This window comes from Miscanthus floridulus, chromosome 19 (assembly GCF_019320115.1).
Source record: "Miscanthus floridulus cultivar M001 chromosome 19, ASM1932011v1, whole genome shotgun sequence".
Classification (NCBI taxonomy): domain Eukaryota; kingdom Viridiplantae; phylum Streptophyta; class Magnoliopsida; order Poales; family Poaceae; genus Miscanthus; species Miscanthus floridulus.
This window is the reverse complement of record NC_089598.1, coordinates 38539401-38567364: the sequence shown is the minus strand read 5'-3', so window position 1 is coordinate 38567364 and position 27964 is coordinate 38539401. Positions and strand designations below refer to the sequence as shown.

The 27964-nt window shown below is 42.6% G+C and overlaps 1 pseudogene; it reads left to right on the top strand.

Annotated features, from left to right (window-relative positions):
• The first annotated feature begins 2908 nt into the window (after positions 1 to 2908).
• Positions 2909 to 26674, top strand: LOC136525909 (anthranilate O-methyltransferase 1-like; annotated as a pseudogene).
• The last annotated feature ends 1290 nt before the right edge of the window (positions 26675 to 27964 follow it).

The window sequence follows — 27964 nt, the reverse complement described above, 5'->3', positions numbered from 1 at the left end:
AAATATCCCATTAGAGAGCAAAAAAAAGATGTCATTGTTTTTGTCCAGGGCATTAATTAAATAACAAAAATAGCAAGGGTGATTTTTTTTTTCAAATTAGCCTAGTTAAAGTGGATTCAAGACCCTCGTGCACCTATAAACCAAGGCAACTGGAGATTGCATTGGGATTTGGAAGACCAATAAAATCAAGAATTCCAGCAAGGAGGTGCAATCACAACCAGCTTTTGATCGACTTATGAACAAGTATACCAAGCAAAAGGTCGATTTGGTGAATCAGCCTATAAAAAAAGAAGTCTAGTCATCTGCAAAGCAAGTGTATGTGCCTAAAAATGAGGTTACTGCTCCTCGCCTCCTCCTATGAAGGCCATCAAGCAAACATCAATTATAATTGGCTCCATAGAAATACTGGTTGATGAAGTTGAAAACCCCATTTTCATTGAGAATTTGGCTCAACCCACTATGAAAAAGGTGGACTTAAAATATTACTAAATGCTTGGCTGGAGGAAGACTAAAATAGAATTTATGTGTTCAACGAAAAGACCAAGCACCCTATATTTATAAAAGGGTGATGGTTGATTGTGCAAGACACAAAATCAACGTACTAAAAGCCCTATCATGCTATTCCTTTTTTTGTTGCTTCAACGAATTATGACACCCTAGACCGGCTAGGCCAGCTAGGGCAGCCCATAGCCGCCGCACACTCTAACAAAGTCTCCTCCAGACTTGTTGGGTTTTGGGTCTCAAGAGATCTCACTAGTCTGTCTTGCGTATTTGGACAATTTTAAATAATGATCGGATCACTACTACAGAAAATGTTTGTAGCAACGAGACATTTTTTTGTAGGACGGCTAGTGATGGAGTCGCCCCTACAGTGGGCGTGCTCAGGACCCACGAGACTAGGCGCCCCTACAAATGGCACAGTAAGGGCGACTGGGGATACGAGCCACCCCTACAAATGGATCGATTTATAGGGGTGGCTCACTCACCAGCTGCCCCCACTGTTGCGATTTATAGGGGCGGCTCAATCACCAGCCGCCCCTACAAAATGCTCCACGTATAAAAGGCTGTAGCCCCCTTCTTCCTCCTCGGGTCACTTACTCTTACCTGAGAAAAAAAAGGCTTGGGAGGCTTTGGGCATCTCCCAAAAATTGTTCTACTAAGGGGAAAGATTTTGGTCTCAAATCCTTTGGTGGAGAGGTTGTAGAAGGTAAAAAAATGCTATTCTAAACATTTTTTAAGTTTTAATGGTTGATTAGTGAGTAATTAGAGTTTTGTTTCTCTCTCTCTTCTATGGAGCTTGAGCTACTTATAAAGCAAATTAGACCCAAGTTTTGAATCTACTAGGGTAAATTAGGTAGGAGAATAAGATCATACCCTTATTTGGTTGATGTTTCTTCATTTTAGTGAACAATTAGTTAGTTTTATGGATGTTTCATGTGCATCTAGATCTAGATCTAGGGTTTGGTTTTTTTATTAATTTCATTTTTGTAAATTTATGTTTGATAAAATTGGACTAGGGTTTGCATGAAAGATATTGGGTAAAATATTAATTGTTGCTAATTGATGTCTTTGAAATTGTTTATTGTAATAAACAAATATGTAATTTTAATTATTTATGGATAAATAGACCATTAATTAATTATCCTCTATCATGGTGTGTTTGATACGCTTCATGTAATTATATTTGATTTTATATTTATATGTATCTAAAGTATATACAATTATTCTCAAGTAATTATTAATTTGATTCCTTTATATATATATCTGAATAAGTAGTCCTTTAATATATTTTCTTTGGTTGTTGTTGTAAAAGATGGAGTACAGGAACTCTTGGATGTATGATTCGTTAAGGTTCAAGGCAGGTTTCCATGAAGAAGTGGATAAATTTGTTGAGGCCACAGAGAAGCATGCAACGACGTTGATAGAGAATAAGGATACAATTACTTATTCCTGTAAAGATTGCAAGAACCTTATCGCATGGACAGATGTGATTATCATCAAATCACATTTGATTATGCAAGGATTTGTTAAGGACTACACAGTGTGGATTCATCATGGTGAAACGGTTGTTGTTAACGACGACGATGAGGAGGAAGACGACGACGAAACCCTAGAATCTCTATCCCAATATTCAGCAGAGCTTGATGCATGAATGGATCCCAAGTTTGGCAATGAACAAGGTGGTGATGCGGGTGGTTGGGATGGTAACAACGAAGGTGGTGCCAATAATGATGGCGGATCATGTGTCGAGGATGAAAATGATTATGATAATTTAGAGGAAATGATTCGGGCCCTTGGACCAGAGATTTTACTAAAGAGCCCGAAAGGTCTAGAAAATTTGAAAAGGGTAAAAAAATCATCGAAGGAGACTGTGTATGGTGTTGACAAGGGTTGTCTGACAAACTGGACAGTGCTATGTTTTGTGCTTGAGCTACTCATCCTGAAGGCTAAGTACGGCTGGTCAGACTATAGTTTCAATGATCTATTGCATCTCTTGTCATGGTTGCTGCCACAGCCAAACTCAGTTCCCGCCAACACATACCAAGCGAAGAAGGTTATAAGTCCATTGACAATGGGGGTTGAAAAAATCCATGTATGCCCCAACCATTGTATCCTTTTTTGTGACAACACGTTCAAGTCACTAGATAAATGTCCCAGGTGTGGGGCCAGTCGGTACAAGAATAACGACCTTTACGATGGGGATGAAGCCTCTATGGGGAACAAGAGGAAGAAGGGTGGGAAAAGGTGGTACAAGATTCTCAACGCCTAGAGGACACTCCATTAGACAACAATGCAAATTAGAGAAGAATTCCTACCTTGGTAATGTGGTACCTACCAGTGGTTGACCGCGCTGAGGCATATGTTCCTAAACCCTAAGGAAGCCACACTCATGACATGGTGGGATGACATGCGCAAGGTGGTTGATGATGTGATTGCACACCCGGCCGATGGTACTCCATGGCAATGCTTCGATAACAAGCACAAAGAATTCAACATTGACCCAAGGAATGTATGGTTTGGCTTGAGCATCGATGGCATAAATCCCTTCAATGAGAGGACCAACGACCACGGCACATGTCTAGTGATCTTGACCATGTACAACATCCCAATGTGGCTATGTTAGAAGAGAAAGTACCTTCTCCTCACTATTCTCATTTCAGGTCTGAAACAAGTAGGCATTGATATATATGTGTTCCTTGAGCCTTTGATGCAAGAAATGAAGAGGCTATGGAGGCATGGGGAGCCAATGTTTGATGCGTTCCGAAATAAGGACTTCATATGTAGAGGTATGATCTTTGTTACTAACAATGATTACCCCGCGCTATTTGCTTTGTCTAGATAGATCAAAGGGAAGACGGGATGCTTAGTCTGCTTGGATAGTACTAAATGGGTGTTCCTGGATGCATCCAAGAAGACAATTTACCTAAGGTACCGACGTTTCTTAAAGACAAATCACAAATACCACAGCAAGATATACTTCATATATTATGACAACACCCTAGAGAATGAACCCCCTCCGGAGAGACATCAAAATGGGCAACACGTGTTCAAAATGGTGAAAAACATACGTATAGTCCTCGAAAAGAAGAATTCGGATGGGACGAAGAAAGATAGAAGCACACCTCCTATCGCCAACATACCTTTCAAGAAATAGTCAATCTTCTTTTAGTATCTGCCTTATTGGCCAGACTTCAAGGTCCCCATGCCATTGATGCTATGCACATGTAGAAGAATATCTTTGAGAGTCTCATTGCTACCTTGATGGACACAGGCAAGTCAAAGGATGGTCTAAAATCACAAAAAAACATGGTGTAGCTAAATATTAAGGAAGAGCTTCACCTGGTACCTGAGGGTAATGGGAAATACACTCTGCCCGCGGCTAGCTTCAACTTGACCCTAGAAGAGAGGAGGGCGATATGCACTTTCCTTAGGGGGGTCAAAGTTATGACTGGGTTTTCATCGAGCGTGAATAGGCTACTGTCGATGAAGGACCTATCAATAAAAAACTACAAGGCTCACGATTGTCATGTGATGCTGACAATGTTCCTACCCATTGCAATTAGGTCTAGTCATCACCCGCATGTGCTACTTCTTTTCAAAGATCTCACAGAAGACGATTAGCAAGAAAGAGCTGAGTGACCTACATGATTTCATGGTGGAGACCCAAAACCAACTAAATATGTGTTTAACTCTCGCTTTTTTATATAATGCCACATCTCATGATTCACATGGTTCATCAGATAGAGGCCCTAGGCCCTTGCTACTTCCATGAAATGTGGTCCTATGAGCGGTTCATGTTGGTTCTAAGCCAATACGTGCATAATCGAGCATACCCAGAGGGCTCCATGATAGAGGGTTATAGTACTAAAAAAGTCATCGAGTGCTGTTAAGAGTACCTAAAAGTACAGAGAGGGATTAGTAAACCCAATTCTCATCACAAGGGTAGGTTGGCTAGGAAGGACACCAATGAGAGAAAAGTGTTCATCGACAATAGTTACAAAGAAGCGAGTCGGGCGCATTACAGTGCCTTGCAGATTACAGAACTGATGCAACCATACATTGATGAACACTTGAATTTCATTAGTGAGGAGAGAAATGGCCGTATAGATGAGTGGGTTATGAAACTGCACAAGCAACGATTAACTACATGGTTGAAGGACCAAAACATACCGACTAAACAAACCACAGATGATATTACCATCAGTAGGTTGGCGGCGGGGCCATCGAGACAAGTGATATCTTGAAAAGCTTAAGAGATCAATGGGTACACGTACTATACCAACGCAAAAATGATAGTACATGTGTGAACCAAAACAACAGCATTCGAATAGAAGTTCTCGACGTAGTGGGGCGAAAGATCCAAATCTTTAGCATCATTGAAGATATATGGAACTTAACTATGGAACGAATATAACAGTGGCCCAAATGCAGTGCCCAACGAGGTGAAGTCACCATTTTTGCATCCACACTCCACATATCCTTTGTGAAAGCACGATTTAATGACATTCTTGGGTGAAGTCATTTGGTTTTATCCCGTTTGACACAAAATGGCATGTGGAGAAGTCGTGCCAAACGGCTGGGATCTAAATTTTTTGTGTTGTGATTTATGAATGCTTTCTATGCTAGCGCTGATCCATTGAAAATACAACAAGATCGAGCATCTCGGGCCTGTTCGGCTGATATCAAAGCCGCTGATAAGCTGGCTGAAGCTGTTTTTTTACGAAAAAAAAATATTATAGATTGTAGCTGATAAACCGATTGATAAGCTCAAACGAACATATCACCTATATTTTACTTAAAAAAATCGACGTTCGAATGGCTAGACAGACCCAGTGGTCATCTGTGCGGGACAACAGGATCAAGACAAGATGCCAGATTGCCAGGGCATGGCATTCCATGCTAGCCCCACGTGCTATGCCAGCCCATCAGACATGTCACGGTTCAGAGCGAGGGCGCGTTTAGATCCAAAATTTTTTGGGTTTTAGCTACTGTAGCACTTTCGTTGTTATTTGGTAATTAGTGTCTAATTATGGACTAATTAGGTTCAAAAATTTCGTCTCGCGATTTCTCGGCGAACTGTGTAATTAGTTTTTTTTTTCGTCTACATTTAGTACTCCATGCATGTGCCACAAAATTCAATGGAACGAACACTATGTAAAATTTTTTGGTTTTTGGGTGGAACTAAACGGGGCCTCGTTCAATACCGCCTAGGCGAGACCCAGGCACCCAGCTAGAGCCCCACGTGCTATGCCATCAGCATGTGACATAAAGGTTCGGTTCGGTTTATCTCATATTTAATTTATTCAAATTTTTTTAATCTAAATAGTATTTTTCTCTCATAATAATTCAGTCGAAATAGTGTTTTCAGTCAATTTCAGTCAAGTTTTAGACCAGCGAACGGGGTGAAAAGTCTTTTATCAATTCACATTAAGATCCAATCAATCTCAAATTCATCTCATATATGCATGTTCACATGCACAAATTCTTCTGATATAAATACGTGAAACAACACAAGTTCATCTGACCATCTCATAGTTCACGTGCCACACATATCCACATGTACATAGTCCATACTTCATAGATCCACAAGTTCATCTCATCAGATAGTTCACAATCACAGATAGTCAGATACACAAGTTTAAACTTCATGGCCATAGGCCGGGGCTCTTGCATTTTTACCTATATTTTATACTGACATTGTGATTTTACCCATTTTTGATTTTGTAAATTTACCTCTTTGATTTTCAAACGAAGCACCAGTTTACCCCTACTCCGTTATCCTTCCTTAACGGTGTTAGATTTTGTACAAAAGGACAGAAATGCCCATATAAGTTTACCCCCGTTTGTTATGCCCATTTGTGATTTTACTCCTGATTTGGAATTAAATTTATTTATTATATGTTGACACAATCGATTAACTTTGGTCACATATATTTGGCACAACTTGTAATTATTTCAACTCAGATTTAATATTAAAAGATGTTCAAAATTTTGGCAGCACCTTTGTAATATTTTGCTAGCATCATGACAACAATATGAAGCACATATAAAACACATGACGTGTCCTAAGCGCCATGTGCTGACACAATATGAAGCACCTTTCCATGTTGATGGATTCGAGAGATCCGGTGTCCCGTAAGGCGTGGAGCCCTCTGCGCGCGCCCCTGCAGCCACGCAGCCGGGCGCCTAGAGAAAGAAGACGACCCGCGGCTAGGCGCCGCCAGGACCTGCGGGTGGACGTCGGGAACTACAGGCGGACGCCGGGATCTGCAGGGGGACGCCGTCGGTGAGCCGCCTAGGGCGCCGCCGCCACAGCCCGGCGCGCGCACACCGACCCGTGGGTGGTCGCCGCGGCCTCCCCGCGCCTGGAGCTGTGGCCCTCACCCTAGAGCCGCGGTCGGGAGGCAGCCCCTCCCCGCGCCCGCACCCTGGAGCCAGCCTCCCCTTCGCTTCGATGCTTCTGCGCCACCGCTGGAAAACCCGCGCCCGAGCCCGAACATAGCGACACTCCGTGCGTTTGGGATGAGGAGATAGATAAGGGGCACTAAGGTCATTTGGCCTTTGTTTTTCAGATTTAGAATTTTTTTAATTCGTTTAATCACAATTGACTTACTGGACAAGGGTAAAAACACAATTTTCTCAATATTATTTTGAGCTCTTTATATTGTTGGATGCCTCGTTAAAAACTGGTTTAGTCTGGGGTGTTTGGATGCAGGGACTAAAGTTTAGGAGGTGTCAAATCGGATATTTGATACTAATTAGGACTAAACATGAGCCTAATTAGGCTTAATAGATTCGTCTCGTAAATTAGCCTCAATCTGTGTAATTAGTCTACATTTAATAATCTAAATTAGTGTCCAAACATCCGATGTGATAGGGATTAAACTTTAGGAGGGGGAAACCAAACACCCTTAGAAGTGCTCATAGGGATAGGGTGTGTGTGGTACATTCATAGAGGTGCGTGTACCATGTATGAGTGTCTGTGTCTTTATTGTGATTCGCAAAAAAAGAACCTTTTATATAAAAATTCATCCCTCATAAGAAAACCCTAAAAAAGTACACTCTAGTTCATACCTGTCTTGCAAAGTTCAATATAGAGTAAAATGCATGAGCGGTCTAAACTTGTCTAATGCTGTCACCTAGGTCCCTGAACTCTTGACATGCTTTTTCAGGTACCCAAACTTGTCTCGAGGGTGTCATCCAAGTCTAGAACTCTAAAAAATCATTTTAGGTACTAAACCTTGTCATGGTGTGTCATCTAGGTCCAGACGAGGTCCAAGCAACCTACATCTTGGTCTCTAGAATCTACCACTCCATCTTTATATGCTCTCCTTCACACTTCTAACTACATCTCCATTCTCTCCTCCTTTCTCCGCATTCCAATCTAGTGTGGCATCGTATCACCGTTACCAACTCGCCATCCCCACTCCATGCCTTCATCATCATTCACATCAAAGGCCATGGCATCATTTGTAGTGGAGGCGGCAAGGCCAAAGCTAGTGCTCCTTAAGAGGAGGAGGTAGGCGAACGATTGCTTTGCCATTAAGTTCCTTCCCCGATCAAGAATAATGAGGTTTGGATCCAACCGATGTGTCATGTGGCGTCGTGATGCGAAGTAGATCGGGTCTATTTGGACCTAAATGGCATACCATGGCAAGTTCAAGGACCTAGATGACAAGCTCAGATAAGTCTAGGACCTCAAAATTGCATTTCAAAAGTTTGGGGCCTAGACGATACACAAAGATAAGTTTGAGGACCTAAAAATGCAATTTAAGAGTTTGGCGACCTAATGACACGACAGGACAAGTTATGGACTGCCCATGTATTTTACTCCTTCAATTACATTGCACCTATAGCTTGATCAGCGTCATCATCAAAGCTAGATACATGTTTATGGAGCAGTCCTCAAGGCCTTTTTTCTACAAATTATGTTGCACTTGAGTTTTGTCTTGCTCCTACTCCTTTTAGCATGACAACATCTCCACCATCTTTGGGGTGAAATTACAACACCAATCCTCAATCACATTGGTACAATCGTAACATCTTTTGCTAATATACAGATAATATGATAAGTTAGTTTGTGCTCCTACCACCAGATAAGTATGTTGAAGTGGGCATCGTAATGTGTGATGGTGTCGCTATCAAGGTAGGATGACAATTCAAAAATAGTTGCATCTTCTGCAAAGGTTGAAGGCATATGGTACTTTCCTTAGCAATGTAGAGGAAGAAGAGGAACCTACAACACCAAATATAGAACTAGAACTAGGAACACCAAATATTTTTGCCCATGTGGTTTTCATATTAGTAGATGGAGCTATTTGGCTAGAAAAGCCTCTATAGTCTCATTGAACAAAATTGGTTTTCAAAGTTAGAAAATGTATTAATTAATTTAGTTTTGACCTCATTTAGGTCCTCAAAGTAATATGCTCCAGGGGATTAGATAGAGGCTGAAGAACATTGTTAAAACCTCTCATCTTAATTAGCTCTAGGATCCAAAATAAATGCAAATGGATGTAGCATAGGTATCTCAGTGTTTAAGAAATTTAAACTTCATGTGAACAACATCTTTAAACAATTGTCATTCTCATAATTGTTCAAATGTGTAGCTATCTCAATAATATGATGTAAGATCAATGGATATGTGTATTAAACTCCAGATAGAGCAACAATATAATCACATAATAGCTCTAGTAGTTCTAAAGTTTTTTTATTAACATATATACCATTGTGCTTTAGCAAGTCGAGTCTAGGTGTCTAGCCCACATGCTAGTGATAGTAAGCATGAGATAAGTGGAGTTTCATGCCACATCCAAGTGCAAACCAAACTTACAAGGTAGTAACCACAGACCAATACAATAGCTTTCTTATGTAGCAATATGTTTGTTTGAAGAGTTTAATAAAGAAATTGCAGTCTGAAAGTCTCAATATAAGACTTCAAGTGTTTCAAACCAAAATTATCAGTAGATGAGTTATATTATCAATAGATGAATGATATGGCATGCACAACACTAATGCGGAAAATGAGAGCCAACATAACCACTGAACATAGGTGTGAGAATGTCCATGGTAGTAAAATTAGCATGAGCATTGTCCAATGTAATAGAAAAATTTATCAATTCAACCAAACTCATTTAACACAAAGGAAACACACTTAGTTATGTTGACACCTAAATGTGACACATAAATAAGCCAAAGCCTTATAACCCTTTTTAATTTCCAATACTCATTCATAATTAAGAAAATTGAGTAGGCACACTAAGGTGATCCTTCTTAGCATTAGTGGACCAAATATTAGAAGCAAGCACAATAGAAAAAATAGAAAATGGTAAGTTTTTTCAAAAGATTACAAGGTGCTTAGTGAAATGTTTCACAAAATCTCTAGTAGTGTTTGGCCTAGAAAAAAAAATCTAGGATTATGATTGCACATAATGTACTCCTCGAAGGCATTAGACTGATCAAAGTGAAGTGGTAAATCTTCTCTAGAAATGAAGAGACAAAGTTTAGTACCTCAAGGTTGTAATCCCATTGATGGATAGTGCAAATAGGATTGACCTAAAGTAGGCACTAAACCCTAGGCAAACTATGTTGGCTTTCAATTATTTTTATGTGTTACTGGTGTCGAATCAAATGGCTAGTACTGCCAACAAAATGAGTTGTAGATTTGCATATGTCGCACTTAGAATCAACTATTCTTCTAGCCATCCTCCATTTTGAAAAACTTCACGAAGTCATTTAGACATCAAGGTGGAGGATTTGGTGCTCTTCTAGCCATTGGTTCTTATGCCTATTCCCATACTCATGCAACCATGCATTCTCAACTAAAGGATTGCCATGAGGACTAGTCAAGTCAATTAGTTTGGGTGCGTTGCTTCCCAACAAGGCATCATGTCCAAGCCATCTTCTTTGGTGTCCCCTTAGGGCCTATAGTCATGGTCAGTTGAGGTTGGATTGAGATCCTCCTCCATTATCGGCACTCAATGGCTACAATACCTCAATGGCACATGCCACACTAGCGCAATGCAAGTACTAGCTAATGATCTATGAAACACCGCAAACAAATAGGAAACATAAAAAGTTGGAACAAACCCTAAACTAAAGATCTAGTCAACTATGAATCTTCAAAGGGGAAAACAAATCTAGGGTTTGCGAAAAAACATGAACCTACATAGCTAAAGCCCAGAACTACCAAATGGCAAGACTAAATATAAAAGACTATAGTAGGGGAAACCATATATGGGGTTTAGAGAAGTAGGCTAGAGATGAAAAGGCAAAGAAGCAGAGAGGTTATTAGAGGCAAGAGAGGAAGATAGGAAACGACAAGGACAAGATGGAGTCATGGCTCCATGGTGGCAAGAGGCAGATAAAGCGAGAATGGCAAAGTGGTGCGAGATGTGAGAGAGACTATGGGATGGGGCAAGAAATGGAATATAAGGATAAATGGTTGAGAGGCATTTGGATGAAGGGTATATATATGTGGGAAGGTTATGGATCATGCCCATACTACTAATTGGGGTGAGACACTAGACCTGAAGCACAAACATGGCACAATGGGTCGGACCAAAATTATGGGTCACAATGCCGATCTAGCCATTTAATTATAATTATTGCCTATAGCCTTAGTTGTACTAGGAAAGTATCTTTTGTATCACTCCCATCACCGTTTGCTCTATCGTCTTGAGATTCCTAGCAAAGTGAAATAAGAAAGGTTAGGAACTAACTATTTTCTATCATATAAACCATCCTCATTCAGATTTGAAATTTTGTTCATGTAAACTTAGCATGTATGTGCTTTTTTAAAGACTCATCATACTTTCTTGTACTAATATGTTCTTGCAAAAATAGATATACCTAGATATTTTTTCATGCCTAAAACCGACTTGAACTTAGAAAAATTAGGTTGCACTTGGGGGCAACCCCACAAGGCCAGGATACACATGAATAGGTCCGCGCACCTAGTGCAATAATCTGCATACACATAGATTTCCTTCCATTTTGGCATCAACAAGAAATCCCTATGTTTTAAAATGGAATTAAAAAAGGTCAAACCTTCAAGGCCATGGACCAAATTATATTAATGATAGGACAATAAGTGTGCATAAGCTTAGGGTTGAAAATCCATGCCACTATATATGTATGTTCCACAAAATAATGTACCATTATTATCCAATCGAAGTTGAGTGTGCAATACAACTTCTTCCCATGTAGTTGATTGATCCATATCCTCTTACTCCCTCAATTCCAAACTGTAAGTCATTTTTATTTTGTCCTCGGTCCGACTATTATAACTTTCACCAAGTTTATAAAAATAATGCACAAACTTTTATATAACATTGAATTAGTTTTGTTAAGTCCACCATGGAATATTTCTGATATTGTGTTTATTTGGTATTGTAGATGGTAATATTTTACTATAAAAACTTTACCAAACTTGGAGAAGTTAGAATTAGAACAAAAACTGAAAATGACTTATGAATGGAGGGAGTATCCATGTTTAGTTTCATTTGGTTGCTTTACAACCCAGTTCTTACATTATGTTGTTGCATTTACATAGTTACCAGAAGAATTGGATATCAAAAGCACAACACACCTAAACAAAGGAAACATTTACATAATGAGTACTACACCACCTTCAGTGGTGAAAATGTACCAGCAACAGTTCTAGAAAGACTTGTCATTGCTTCTTAAGCCATGCTACGAAGAACTTTCACCTGGTGGGCAAATGTTGCTGACTTTACTAGGAAGGAAGAATAGATATACATTCCATGGAAATCTCAATCATGTTTATGGATTACTTGGTGAAACCATCTAGGCCCCTAGTTGGGTTTCGGTGATTAATGACAATACGTGATTACTGTGACACTGAGGGCCAGCATCGGGTTGACACCAGTAAGGTCCCAAAGAGGGAGAATCCTGATCGGACGCGTCCGGTCAATGCTGATCAGATGCTGATTAGGTTCTGGTTACTGACCGGACATTGCTCAGCAAGTGACCGGACTCTGGAGGTCCAGCGTCTGGTCGACATCAGTAAGGTTCCAGTGAGGGGAAAACATGACCGGACGTGTCCGGTCAGTGTTGATCGGACGCTGCCAGCGTTCGGTCAACTCATAACCACTGGAGCTCGGGGTATACTAACCGATGCGTCTGGTCAACATGACCGAAGCGTCCGGTCACCCCGTAGAGGCACATAATGGTTCATTTTTCAGCCGGTGTTATAAATACAACATCCGCTCGTGTGTGGGGGTACTTTTGCTCATTCCAACAGCTGAGAAACACCTTAGAGAGTGCCAAGAATTACAAGGTCCTAGTGAGGTGATTGAGATTTGAGAATCCCAAAGAGAGCCCTCATCAGTGAAGATCAAGAGTAGCAAAGTGTGCATCCATCTTCTCATTAGGCTTGTCGTGGTCAAGTGAGAGTTGGTGCTTGTTACTCTTGGTGATCACCATCACCTAGATGGCTTGGTGGTGATTGGGAGCTTGGTGATCATCCGGAGAGCTTGTGGATGACCCAAGCCAAGTTGTGAGCGGTTGTGGGTGATTCACCACGACGGAGTGTCGAAGAATCAACCTGTAGAGAGCACTTGATCCTTGTGTGGATCAAGGGGGAGCTACACCCTTGCGCGGGTGCTCCAACGAGGACTAGTGGGGAGTGGCGACTCTCCGATACCTCGGCAAAACATCGCCGTGTTCCTCCTTCTCTATTTACTTTGAGCATTTACTTTGAGCAATTCAATTTATGTCTTTACATTTTTAGAATTGCCATGCTAGAGTAGGATTAGAACTTAGGTTGCAAGTCTTTTATGTGGTAGAACAATTAGATACACTCTTTAGGCACAAGGGGTTAATTGGGCTAACCATAGGCTTTAATTATTGCAAAGAAATTTAGAATTAGCCCAATTCACCCCCCCCTCTTGGGCATCTTGATCCTTTCAATTGGTATTAGAGCCTCATGCTCACTTATTTAGGCTTAACCGCCTAGAGCAAGATGTCTCACGGGGATGGACCTCCTCCTATCTTTGAGGGAGATGACTTTCCTTATTGGAAAATTCGCATGGATGCGTATCTAGAGGCTCTAGATGTTGGTATACTTAGTGCCGCCTCACAAGGCTTCCCAAAACCTCAGGACGCTGCTAACCTACAAGGCAATGAGGTAAATTACGAGAAGTGGAATGCAAAGGCTCAAAACACCATCTTTAGAGGCCTTTGCAAAAATGTGTTCAATAGAGTGAGGAACTACAAAGATGCCCATGCACTATGGTCGGATGTTTGTGCGCTCCATGAGGGAACTAAGAGTGACCGTGAGGAATGCTATCATCTTGTCATGAAAAAGCTCAACTCTTTTGAAATGCTTCCTAAAGAATGTGCTAATGAAATGTATTCATGTTTGAATGTTCTTGTAGAGGAAGTCAATGGGCTTGGACTCACTCAAATGCAACCATCCGATGTTGTAAGAAAGATCTTGAGTGTCCTCCCCATTGACAAATATGGGCATATTGTGACCGTGCTACATCATGGTGATCTTTCCACCGCTACACTGACACAAATCTTAGGGAAGATCAATGCTCATGAGATGTACATGCACATCACACCACAAGATGGCTCATCCTCTACCAAGAAAAAAGATAAGGACTTAGCATTCAAAGCTAGCCAAGAGAAGGGCAAAGCAAGACTTGAGTATGAGAGCTCAAGTGAAGATGAAGTTGATGATGAAAGTCTTACTCTCATGGTGAAGAAGACCGCCAAGATGCTAAAGAAGCTCAACAAGAGTGGCATCAAGTTTGATGGCAAGAAGAAGAAGTTCTTCACAAGCTCTAGAAGGAAGCCAATCTCCGAGATGGATTGCTACAATTGTGGAGAACTTGGTCATCTCGTTCACCAATGCACAAAGCCCAAGAAAGACAAGTTCAAGAACAAGAACAAGGGCAAGAAAGATGACTCAAGCAATGAAGATGAAGATGAGAAGAAAAAGAACAAGCCATACAAGAAGAGAGATGGCAAGAAGAAGGATTTCCACAAGAAGAAGAAGAGTGGAAAGGCTTACATCGTCGGTGATTGGCTCACGTACATTGATTCATCTAGTGGATCATCCAATGATGATAGTGACAACGAGAAGGTGGCCGCCATTGCTATTGACTCATCATCTTCACCGCCACCATCGCCATCATCCTCTACACACCTATGCCTTATGGCCAAAGGTGAACGAAAGGTATCACATGATGATGATAGTAGTGGTGATGATCATGCTCATAATGATGATAGTGATAGTGATAGTGATAGAAATGATGATGAATATGAGTCACCTACTTATGATGATCTTGCTAAATTGCTAAAGAAATACACTAAGATCATTATAAAGACTAGAGCTAAAAATGAAAAGCTTGAGATTAAGAATGATTCTCTTTTAGCTAAATGTGAGATAGCCGAAAAGGCTAGTGTTGAGCTTAGAGAAGCAAATGATGCTATGTCATCCAAACTCAAGGAGCTCAAATCTTCTAAGAAAGAGCTTAAAGATAAACATGATAAACTTGAGTGGGTGCACAAAGAGCTCATCACTAGCCATAACAAGCTAAAAGATGAATATACTACTCTCAAGATTAATCATGACAATCTTATTATTGCTCAAGAATTTTTACCAAATGAGCCACATGATGCTACTAACGATGTTGTTAAGATTGATATAGCTACATCATGTGATGATTTAATTGATGAGAGCATTGAGCAAGGATCTAGTGGCAAAGGCAAGCAAGTGGTTGAGTGCAATGACTATGATGAGTATGTCAAGCTCAAGCATGACAATGAAAAGCTAAAGAAAGAGTTTGAAGAGCTCAAAATCCACAACACCATTGTGCTAGAAACTCTTGATCATGATGGTGACTTGGCTCTTGAGAATGAGAAGCTAAAAGAAGAAAACAAGAAACTCAAGGAAGAGAGAAACAATGTTGCACTCAAGGAAGATAAAAGTAGTGATGCTCTCAAGGAAGAAAACAAGAAGCTCAAGTTGGAAAAAGAGCATCTAAAGATTGGATTGAGCAAGTTCACTAGAGGCAAGTATCTTCAAAGTGATCTTCTAATGAACACCATCATGAAGATGGATAGAAGTGGCATTGGGTACATGGCAAACAAAGAGAAGAAGGCTCAAGCTCAACAACAACAATCAAAGCCAAAGCCAAAGCCAAAGCCAAAGAGATGCTTTGAGTGTGGACAAGAAGGCCACTTTGCTCATGAGTGTCAAACTCCACCACCACAACCCTTGCCCAAGCATGCTAGACCCTTTGCCTTCAATGCTCACTACATGCTTAGAAAGGATTCTAATGGAAAGATGAAAGTGATGTTCTTAGGACCTCCAAATAAGAATAGGCCTAAAAAATTTGGGTTGTAAAGTCACTTGTTGAGAAGGTGAAGGGCCCTCAACAAGTTTGGGTTCCTAAAGCTTGATCTCTTGTGTGTAGGTGAACTACAAGACCAGTGGAAGTCATTGGGTTATTGATAGTAGTTGCACACAACATATGACCGGTGATCCTCGTATGTTCACCTCACTAGATGAAGAAGTAGATGGGCAAGAAAGAATCACATTTGGAGATAACTCAAAGGGTAAGGTCAAAGGATTGGGCAAAGTGGCAATATCAAATGATCACTCCATCTCCAATGTGCTATATGTTGCTTCATTGAGTTTCAACTTGCTATCCGTTGGACAATTATGTGATATTGGCTTCCAATGCTTGTTTACCAAGAAGGAGGTTGTTGTATCCAAGAAGGATGATGATCATGTGATATTCAAAGGATTTAGATACAACAACCTATATCTAGTGGACTTCACCTCCGAAGATGCAAACTTGAAGACATGCCTATTCACCAAAATAACACTTGGGTGGCTATGGCATAGAAGACTTGCTCATGTTGGAATGAGCTCACTCAAGAAGCTTATGAAGAATGACTTGGTGAGAGGGTTGAAGGATGTGAAGTTTGAGAAGGACAAGCTTTGTAGTGCATGTCAAGCCGGCAAGCAAGTTGCAAATACCCATCCAACAAAAGCTTTCATGTCAACCGCAAGAGTGCTAGAACTCCTTCACATGGATTTATTTGGACCAACAACATACAAGAGTTTGGGGGAAATCTTTACTGTCTTGTGATTGTTGATGATTATTCAAGGTATACATGGGTATTCTTCCTTTATGACAAATCCGAAGTTGCATCTTGCTTCAAGAAGTTTGCCAAGAGAGCACAAAATGAATTTGAAGTGAAGCTCAAGAAGATAAGAAGTGACAATGGGAAAGAATTTGACAACACAAACATAGAAGCTTATTGTGATGAAGTTGGAATCAAACATGAAGTCTCCGCAACGTATACTCCTCAACAAAATGGTGTAGTTGAGAGGAAGAATTGGACATTGATCATTCTTGCAAGAACAATGCTTGATGAGTACAACACCCCTGAAGCTTTATGGGCGGAAGCAATCAACACCGCATGCTATGCATCCAACCGTCTATTCCTTCAAAAGTTCCTTGGCAAGACACCTTATGAGTTGCTCAATGGGAAGAAGCCGGACGTCTCCTTCTTTAGGGTGTTTGGTTGTAAATGCTACATCTACAAGAAGCGGCAACACCTAGGGAAGTTTCAAAGACATTGTGATATTGGTTTTCTTGTTGGTTACTCATCAAAGTCCAAAGCATATAGAGTATTTAATCATGCCACCAGCTTGGTTGAAGAAACATATGATGTGGAATTTGATGAATCTAACGGCTCCCAAGGAGCACATGAGAATCTTGATGATGTAGGTGATGAACCATTGAGGGAGGCTATGAAGAACATTCCGGTTGGAGACATCAAGCCTAAAGATGATGAAGATGATGTACAAGTGATTGATCCACCTTCTTCATCAAGTGTGCAACAAGATGATGAAAAAGATGGGAGAGTAGAAAATGAAGATACTCATGTCTCCCATGAACAAATAGTGGTACAAGCACAAGATGTTGATGCTCCACAACCTCCCCCTCAAGTGGTCAATAGAAGAAATACACCCCTACTTCATGATCATCCACAAGATCTCATCATATGGAGTCCATCAAAGGGTGTAATGACTCGATCTCAAAAACTTGCTTCATTTATTGCTCATCACTCTTTTGTCTCTTGCTTTGAGCCTACTAAGGTAGAAGAAGCTCTTCAACATCCGGATTGGATAAATGCCATGCATGAAGAGTTGAACAACTTCACCCACAATGAAGTTTGGACTCTTGAAGAGCAGGCCAAAAGGTGCAAGAGTCATTGGAACAAAGTGGGTGTTCCTAAAACAAGCAAGATGATCAAGGTGTTGTTGTGAGGAACAAGGCAAGACTAGTTGCAAAGGGGTTCTCTCAAGTTGAAGGTTTGGATTTTGGAGAGACCTTTGCCCCGGTTGCAAGATTAGAAGCCATCCGTATCCTCCTTGCATATGCATCACATCATGAAATAAAACTTTATCAAATGGATGTGAAAAGTGCATTTTTAAATGGCTTTATTAATGAACTAGTCTATGTTGATCAACCTCCCAGGTTTGAAGACCCTAGATATCCTAATCATGTTTATAGGTTGTCCAAGGCACTATATGGGCTTAAGCAAGCCCCAAGAGCTTGGTATGAGCGCCTTCGGGACTTCCTTATTGAGAAGGGCTTCACCATTGGGAAGGTCAACACCACACTATTCACCAAGAAGCTTGATGGGCATATCTTCATTTGTCAAGTGTATGTTGATGATATCATCTTTGGATCATCAAATGAAGATTCATGCAAAGAATTTGGTGAATTGATGTCGAAGGAGTTCGAGATGTCAATGATTGGAGAGCTTACATTCTTTCTTGGTTTTCAAGTCAAGCAAATGAGAGAAGGGATTTTCATCTCTCAAGAGAAATATACTAATGATCTTCTCAAGAGATTCAAGATGGATGAATGTAAGCCAATCAAGACTCCAATGCCAACCAATGGACATCTCGACCTAGATGAGGGAGGTAACCCTGGTTGATCAAACTCTCTACCGCTCTATGATTGGTAGCTTGTTATATTTGACCGCATCTAGGCCCGACATCATGTTTAGTGTGTGTATGTGTGCTAAGATTTCAAGCTAATCCTAAGGAAACTCATTTAATTGCCGTAAAAAGAATCCTTAGGTATCTTAAGCACACACCAAGCATTGGCCTTTGGTATCCCAAAGGAGCTATATTTGAATTAGTTGGCTATTCCGATTCAGACTATGCCGGTTGCAAAGTTGATAGAAAGAGCACATCGGAGGGTGTCATTTGCTTGGTAGATCACTTGTGTCTTGGTCCTCCAAGAAACAAAATAGTGTGGCTTTGTCCACCGCCGAAGCGGAATACATTGCCGCGGGTGCTTGTTGTGCACAAATACTTTACATGAAACAAACTTTGCTAGACTATGGTGTAGTTCTAGATAAAGTACCTCTTTTGTGCGACAATGAAAGTGCGGTAAAACTTGCAAATAATCCTGGTTCAACACTCTCGCACCAAGCACATAGATATCCGCCATCACTTTCTTAGAGATCATGTTGCTAAAAATGATATATCACTAGAAGGTGTAAGGACCGAGGATCAATTGGCGGATATCTTTACTAAACCGCTAGATGAGGCAACATTTTGTAGATTGCGGAATGAACTCAATGTGCTTGATTTTAGTAACTTCACTAAAAATTGAGCTTGTGTTGTCCCTTGCATTGCATTGTAATATACAACATGTTTAATGCTTTATAATGCATATAGGGCTTGTCTAACATGGTTAAGATAACCGCCGAAAAGCGTGTGAAGAAGCTTAACCTTGGATCAAACTTGACAAGCAACTAGATTTACATTCAAGTATTGCATTGCATATGCATGAATGTTGTTTTGTCAGTTTGTCTTCAAATTGCCCTCTTATTGCCTATTTTCTTAAAAAGAATTATAGCCTAAGGCAAAATATTTTGAAAAACTTGAGGGTTTGAGAGAGGTCACTCACATCAGTCCCAATTGGTGTTTATTTGGATCTTATTGGAGTTGGGACTTGATTGGGAACAGGCAGCGCGAAGGACTTTGAAGATTTGCTGAAGAAGGAGTGACCGGACGCTGCACCGGACTCTGATGTCCAGCGTCTAGTCAGTTCACACAAGGTGAACCTGCTGCCGAAGGAGTGACCAGACGCTGAAATAGTGTTTTTCCAGCGTCCGGTCAGAAGGAGCTTCAGCGTCCGGTCGATGATGAAGACGTCAAGGCTAGGTGATCGGACTCTGGCTGCGTCCGGTCGGTGTCCACCGGACGCGTCTGGTCGCGATTCCAGAGCATTTGGACCTCTCTAGAATCGACTGGACGCTGGGTGGTAGCGTCCGGTCACTACCACCAGAGCGTCCGGTCAGTAGAAAACATGCGGCATGAGATCTCTTTTCCCCTTTCCTTCTCTGACTCGGGGGGGGCACCCTATTTAGTCTCGGCGCGCCGTACCTCGGCCTAACTCATCTCAGTCGCGCCGTCATCACCGTCCAGTGCCCTAGCCGCCACAAGCACCACCACGACCTCCATAGCTCGAGCGCCATTGCACGCCTCGCTCACCTGCCGCACCACCCTGCTCCTGCCTAAGCACCGCCGTGCCATGCCATCCTGAGCACACGCGCCACCGAGCAGCTTCGCCCGCACCTACGCCGAAGTCCTCCCTTGCTGTGGCCTACGCCGCCGTGCTCTAGAGCCACCGCTCAACCGCACTAAGCGCCGGCAACATCGTCAGCACCGCTACTAGAGCCACCTAGTGCGCCGCCACTGCCCCACTCCGGCGCCGAAGTCTACGCCGTGCCCTAGCTCTGCATTGATCCAGCCCTAGCTTCTGCATAGCGCCAGTAAGACCCTGTGTCGTGCCCTAGCATCCATATCGCGACTTTGTCGTGACCTTGCTATTCATCAAGCCAGTCATTTCACTGCTCACCATGATTTCAATCTCATTCAGGGCCATCGATTCACTGTTCACCGCAACCCTAAACCTAGATTCGGTGGTTCCCCACGTATCGCTTATCTTTCCATCGGATCGCCGGTTCATCAGGTAGCAAGCCCCGCGTTTCAATTTTGTATCTAAATTGCTTGCTTCCTAGGGTTTCGCATCTATTAGATACATTGTACTTATTTGTATATCCTATCTATTTCATCGTGCAGCGAGTCGGTGCCATTGAGATCGTGTGGCAGTTGTCAGTTAACTTGGGGCCAAGCTCGCGAGTACGGATCGAGGCCAAGCCTCGGAAGCATCAGATTGACAGTTGATCTTTGTCAGTGGCAGTTTTTCTTTAGATTATCAGATGGCTCACACAAAGAATGTTGGTGGTGGTCCCGGTGATGAGGATCGGAGGCCCCCGTCTCGCTAGCCTGTAGATCCTAAAGGCAAAGCAACAAAGAAGCTAGCAACCTAGAAGCGCAAATATCTAGATGCAGAGACAGCGAGAGTAGCTACAGTTGTTGAGGCCACAGAGCATGCCGAGAGAGGAGGTGCACGTAGTGGAGTTGTTATTATAGATCCGCTTCCACCAGGAGCGATGGAGGGCATTGAGCGTGTTGAGCGCCTTCATGGTGGTCCACCTGGGACCGTCATGGTTGCAGGACGGCATCATACTATTGATGAGATTCAGCCTCAGGGGGAGTCATAGCAGCAGGCACTGCCAGCAGAGCAGACTCAGGAGGCACAGCCGTCACAGCAGTCTCAGGAGGGTGAGCAGGTCCAGTAGGCCAAGGAGACAGAGCCAGCACCACAACCATAGTTACGCCGCTCTGGTCGCACTCGTGTCCTAGTTTCACCGAGGCCAGTCACTCAGAGGAGGGGTTCTCGTCCACCACCTCGACCACAGGGTCCGCCTCCAGTGACCCATCTTGACCTGAGGGCCGCCATAGCCAAGTAGGTGCAGCAGTTGAGGTTTGTTGACTTTGAGGTGTGGTTTCCACCCAGGAGGGATGAGAGAGCATTAGAGGGATTATATACACCCCTACAGGAGGACTTCTACAATGCTTATCTGAACAGTGGAGCAGTCTTCAGACCACAGAGAGTATGCAACATAGAGTCTATTGTTGCAGCAGCTGGAGAGCACATTCGCCCCTACCTTGCATATCTACTAGGGCTGACAGATCTGATTGGATGGACTAGATTATATGTTCCATCTTGGGTTCGGCAGTTCTATGCTTCTCTCTTTATTGACCCACACCATAACTTTATTCACTTTGTATTCGGTGGCAGAGACTATCGGTTGATGAGCACCAGGGCCAGGGAGATTCTCAGGCTTCAGGAGCAGCCAGTCAGACTCCATGAGGTGTGCTATGGACAGACTACCCCCCAGATGCCCTCATGGTGGCATGGTACCCCCTACAGACTTGGTACGTCACTGCTTTACAGAGCCCTTTAGTGAGGGGTCGAGGAGGAACCCTAGTGATCTCACGCCCACTGCTCGCGTGCTTGAGGCTATTATGAGGAGGACTTTACTCCTGAGGATGGGATATAGAGAGGGATTGACTCGGATTCAACTATGGCTTCTAAACTCTCTCATGCAGCAGACAGTCTTTGACATCTGGGATCTTCTTCTGTCAGAGATGGAGGACACTATAGCTGAGGGCTTTAGAGGTCACAGGCAGCTACCCTATGCTCACTAGGTCACATTCCTTATCCACAGAGCTATGTCAGTTAAGTCGCCTGAGATGATTGCTAAGTACAGTGGTGCCACGATAGAGTTCCCTGCTTATAACCTATCTCAGATGATCCACCATAGTACACCATAGGCACCGAGTCAGCCACGCCGTCGTCCTGATGTGCCAGAGTCTGCTGCTTAGTAGGATGAGATCATCAAGGGTATTGTAGCTATAGAGTAGGAGGAGCTTGCTCAGCAGGAGGGGTTGGTCACTAGCGAGCCCAGTGATAGTTCTGATGATGATTACTAGCTCATTCCACATATGCCTCCACGACGACATGATGCTGAGGCCGATAGCTCTAGTTCAGCACCACCTGCCCTGCAGACTGGCCCCGCTCTTCTGGCTATACTTGAGCAGATGAGGCAGGACCAGGCCAGATAGGCTCAGGAGATAGCTGCTACACTTGCATAGTTCCAGACTCAACAGGACGAGTTCCAGTGCCAGCAGCTTGTTATTCAGCAATAGACACATGCTCTACATCAGCAGCAGCAGGCCATGCATCAGCAGTAGATCCTCATGCAGCAGTAGCTTCTCGGATTCATGCAACACATAGTGACAGCGATTGGGGCCCCACCGCCATAGGCTTTGCCCCAGCTTGGTTAGCCTACCACCACTTCAATGACTCTAGCATTACAGCCTAGTGGGCTTCAGAGTCAGGGACAGCCACCAGCATAGTATGCTTCTCCTATAGAGCAGGTGTCCTAGTGGTTCGCTTCGCCAGTGGTAGCCCCATAGTTCACACCACTCCAGATGGGCTTCACACCGGCACAGACGTCGTTGCTACTTGAGCCAGACACTTTAGTCTCCAGGAGTCTTGGAGCCTCCTTCAGTGAGTTGATAGGGCAGCCCACTCCTCCATACCTGCATGTTCCAAGTCCTTCTATTGTTGCACCTATCACAGTGACGACAGAGATGCTCCCCTCTTTAGTGGCATCATCAGAGCCAGCTGCTTCAGTTATACCAGCTCAGCCTACAGTAGCACTAGTTCCTGATCCAACCCAGATTGCTTCTGCATCACTTCCAGCTTTAGAGGGTCAGGTAGCCCAGAGCTCAGGATCAGACGATGATGGCACCCAGTTCCACCTTGCTCCTCGTATCTCAGCGCCCGGCTCATCCGCTGCAGCCCCGCCGATAGACCCATAGGTTTTGGTGTTTGACGCCAAAGGGGGAGAGGGTTTGAGTATGTAAGGCTTAGGGGGAGCTACTTATCTAGGGGGAGCTTAGTTATTATATTAGCTTATCTATTTATATTTGGAGTTTCTATTTGTGAGATACACTATTATGCTTTTGTGTGCGTGATACATTATGCATTCATGTTTACTACTATATCTATGTGATAGTGATATCTACGTGATCGTGATATATGACATGTGTGCTCTCTACTTTGAATTCTTTATATGTCATATCACTTGTGTTTTGCTCATTTGCCTTTGCTTCCGCGTTTTAACTTCGATGCAAATGAGCTTTATTACTTGTACTCATGCTTATTTCATATCTTTTGAGTACATCATGTTGGCTTGGGTCATATAAGCTTGTCTAACACCTCTGTTCTTATTGCCAAAAGCTTATATGAACCAAGCATGTTAAAAACCTCATCTCTTTCACATACTCGAGGTAGTATTGTCATCAATCACCAAAAAGGGGGAGATTGAAAGCATCTAGGCCCCTAGTTGGGTTTCGGTGATTAATGACAATACGTGATTACTGTGACTAACATGTGTTTTGCAGAAACAATTGAGTTAGGTCACGGTAATGGAGATCGATTGGGCAATCATGGTTGTCATGCCCCTACGATGGAAATCGTTTTAGTTTTCAAAGGATGGACGACAAGGTTAAGGATGGACTAGTTCTAAGTGTCGATTGGAGTTGGAGAGACACTTAGAGTAGTTTAGGACTTTGTTTTTCCTTTGGCCGTACTATTAAGGGGGGTATGAACGAGTAGCTTGACCTAGGTGAGACTAGTGAGTTAGGTGTGGTGCACACTTGTTAAAACTAGCACTAGGTAGCTCCATAATAGCCCTTTGATTCAATGGAGCAAACTTCATTCACATATGTTCGAGAGTTGGAAATGAATGCAGGGTCAAATACTGATCGGACGCTGGCTCCGGTGTGACCAGACACTAGCTCAGAGTCCGGTCAGTTCATTTGACCAAGGTGAAATCGTCTGGAAGTGACCGGACGATGTGAGGTCATGGTACCGGACGCTGAGGGCTAGCGTCCGGTCGACTCCAGTACGGTCCCAAAGAGGGAGAATCCTGATCGGACATGTCTGGTCAATGTTGACCAGACGCTGATCAGGTTCCGGTTACTAACCGGACGCTGCTCAGCAAGTGGCCGGACTCTGGAGGTCCAGCGTCCGGTCGACATCAATAAGGTTCCAGTGAGGGGAAAACGTGACCAGGCGCATCCGGTCAGTGTTGATCGGACGCTGCCAGCGTCTGATCAACTCATAACCACTGGAGCTCAGGGTATACTGACCGGTGCGTCCGGTCAACATGACCGGAGCATTCGGTCACCCCATAGAGGCACATAACGGTTTGTTTTTCAGCCGGTGTTATAAATACAACCTCCGCTCGTGTGTGGGGGTACTTTTGCTCATTCCAATAGCTGAGAAATACCTTAGAGAGTGCCAAGAAGAGCAAGGTCCTAGTGAGGTGATTAAGATTTGAGAATCCCAAAGAGAGCCCTCATTAGTGAAGATCAAGAGTAGCAAAGTGTGCATCCATCTTCTCATTAGGCTTGTCATGGTCAAGTGAGAGTTTGTGCTTGTTACTCTTGGTGATCGCCATCACCTAGACGGCTTGGTGGTGATTGGGAGCTTGGTGATCATCCGGAGAGCTTGTGGATGACCCAAGCCAAGTTGTGAGCGGTTGTGGGTGATTCACCACGACGGAGTGTCGAAGAATCAACCCGTAGAGAGCACTTGATCCTTGCGTGGATCAAGGGGGAGCTACACCCTTGCGCGGGTGCTCCAACGAGGACTAGTGGGGAGTGGTGACTCTCCGATATCTCGGCAAAACATCGCCGCGTTCCTCCTTCTCTATTTACTTTGAGCATTTACTTTGAGCAATTCAATTTATGTCTTTATATTTTTAGAATTGCCATGCTAGAGTAGGATTGGAACTTAGGTTGCAAGTCTTTTGTGCGGTAGAACAATTAGATACACTCTTTAGGCACAAGGGGTTAATTGGGCTAACCATAGGTTTTAATTATTGCAAAGAAATTTAGAATTAGCCCAATTCACCCCCCCCTCTTGGGCATCTTGATCCTTTCACTTGGGCAAGCTATGCAGTCTCTTGTAGCAGAGGTACATGAACATATATATTATGTATGATATACAGAATGACTAATTTTTGTGTGTCTAATAATTACTATTTTATAGACGGTGTTTCAACAATTAGATAAACATCACGCAACACACATGCTTTGATCTTATGTGCATTATCAAATTGTGGTGAATATTTACTGAAGTTGTATGCACGTACATGTGTAGCAAAGTAGGTCTCATTTTAACTTTAAAGTGGCCATGAGATTAAATAAAACTAGCAAACTTTATTATATTTCGGCCACTTTTTTGATCCATGAGATCATCAACATATATCAAACAACTCACATGTCTTGTTTTCATATGAGGTGTCAAATGGTAGTAAACCTTACTAAAGCTGCATATGTGCAGTACTACCATTTTTTAGCATAGTAGTGGAAAATTTTAAGTGACCGAGAAATAAAAAATATTTGTTTGAGAACTAGAGAAAGCGATTATATATAAACACATACATCTAGTTCATGGCATGTGATAACTATTTTCAAAATTAAAAGTTGTATCAGCAAGTTCTTTTAACAAACAAAATGTAAGTGAAAGAGTAACCCTACCTAGTAGTCTTCTGCTAGTGACTAATTTTGGAATCATTGTTCGATGCCACCAACATTTTTGAGTTTGTTGGGAATTTTTTAAAAAGTTCAGGAAGCAAAGGGGTGTGATTAAATGTGTTGCACCTGAGTAAACAAAATATCATACCGTACCATTTTAAGTAAAATAACGTTCTCTCTTTTTTTGTAAATCTTGGAAGACAGATTGATGAAGTTCTTATTGGGGTCTGCAATACATAAACCGATTGAACACAATGTTCTTGTAACCATTTGCTGTAGGGTATAGTGGACAAGGAAAAACTGAACTCCTTCAATCTGCCCATTTATGGGCCATCAGTTGATGAGGTGACAAAAATTGTTAGGGAGAGTGGGCTGTTCAACATCGGCCACATCCAACTGTTTGAGTCAAATTGGGACCCGTACGATGAAAGTGAAGGTGATCTTGTACCGAATAGTATTCAAAGTGGAGTGAATGTTGCTAGGAGCCTTAGAGCAGTGATGGAACCTTTGTTTGCAAGCCACTTTGGTGAACAGATACTTGATGAACTCTTCAAGAGTTATGCATGTAATGTGGCCAAACACGTCGAGGAGAAGACCAAGTACTCAGTAACTGTCATGTCACTAAATAGTAAAGGCTAGGTATTTATTCATTGGGCCAATTAGTCCTACAAGGCATTTGTCTATTGCCAAGTGTAGTAGTTCAGAATAATGTTCTTTATGTTGTTGTTAGAATCTGAAAGTTAATATTGTGTCGGTTGGTCCAGTGAAAGATTAGATTTTGGAGTTCAAATGGAATCCAATTTATTTAGTTGTTTATCTATACAACCTCTATTTCGAGAAGTTTATTTTAAATCTTACTCCCATCTCCCTCCCTGAACATTCCAAAATCCAACTTCTATACTTAAACATGTGAAATTGTCATCATATTCGAGGTATCAAAGCCTGGCGTGCAGACTGCCACTGTTGTGCCACACTATGACCGTATGAAAAGGTCATTTTACTATCTAAAAAATTCAGTTTCTCCATTTGACCTCCTGAATAAAATTTCAGCTCAATTCACATATGAGATTTATCTTTTCTTTGCTCCGTATACAAGTTGAATTTTAATTTCCAATTTTGCAAAAAAAAAAATCAAGGACATACACAATGGAATTGCTTATTAGAAATGGTCAGAATTCATACCGCCTCTGGAAACCATTTGAGTGGTCTAACAAGAAAAATAAGTACACATGCCGAGCGGCGCAAGATTGGTGGCAAACAGCCAGGTCACGTGTAGATTGGGATTTGGGAGTAGCTTTTTTTTAGCAAAGGATTTGAGAGTCTAGCTGAGGGGCTTGTGTGGACTTTTTTCTCTTTCCTCACATGTAATAACAGGAGCCCCAGCGTTCACGGGCCCAAAACAGCCCATGGGTGCCCACGGTGCCTGGAATTTTGGGTTCAGTGTCAATTTCTACCCACAATGCCAGCCCACGTATCGAACCCTAAGTATCTAGTCCAACATCAACAGGCCAACAGTGTCCGGGCTGGGATAGCAACCGGAGATGGGCATCGGCCCGTCAACGTCAATGAACTCAAGGCTCCCAAATAGATGCGGCCACTGGGGGCCGCACCGAGAGCATGTCTGATATAGGTGGAGGGTGCCATCGACGCCCTGATCACAAATGTGAGTGCACGATTTTCCCCTACATGGCACGCCAACTGTCGGTGTTTTGATATCCGACTAGTAAATTTATCACCGCGCTGCTCAAGGGAATCGATGGCTAGCACTCGAGACACAAGGAATTTATACTGGTTCGAGATGAAGCCCTACGTGCAGTGCCGGAGACTGTGAGTACGTGTTCCTCAAGTTCAAGTGCTCCAAACGGCTTACAACAAAGGGTATGAGAGCTAGGGTTCTACAGATAGAAGGGATTCGAGGTAGGACAAATT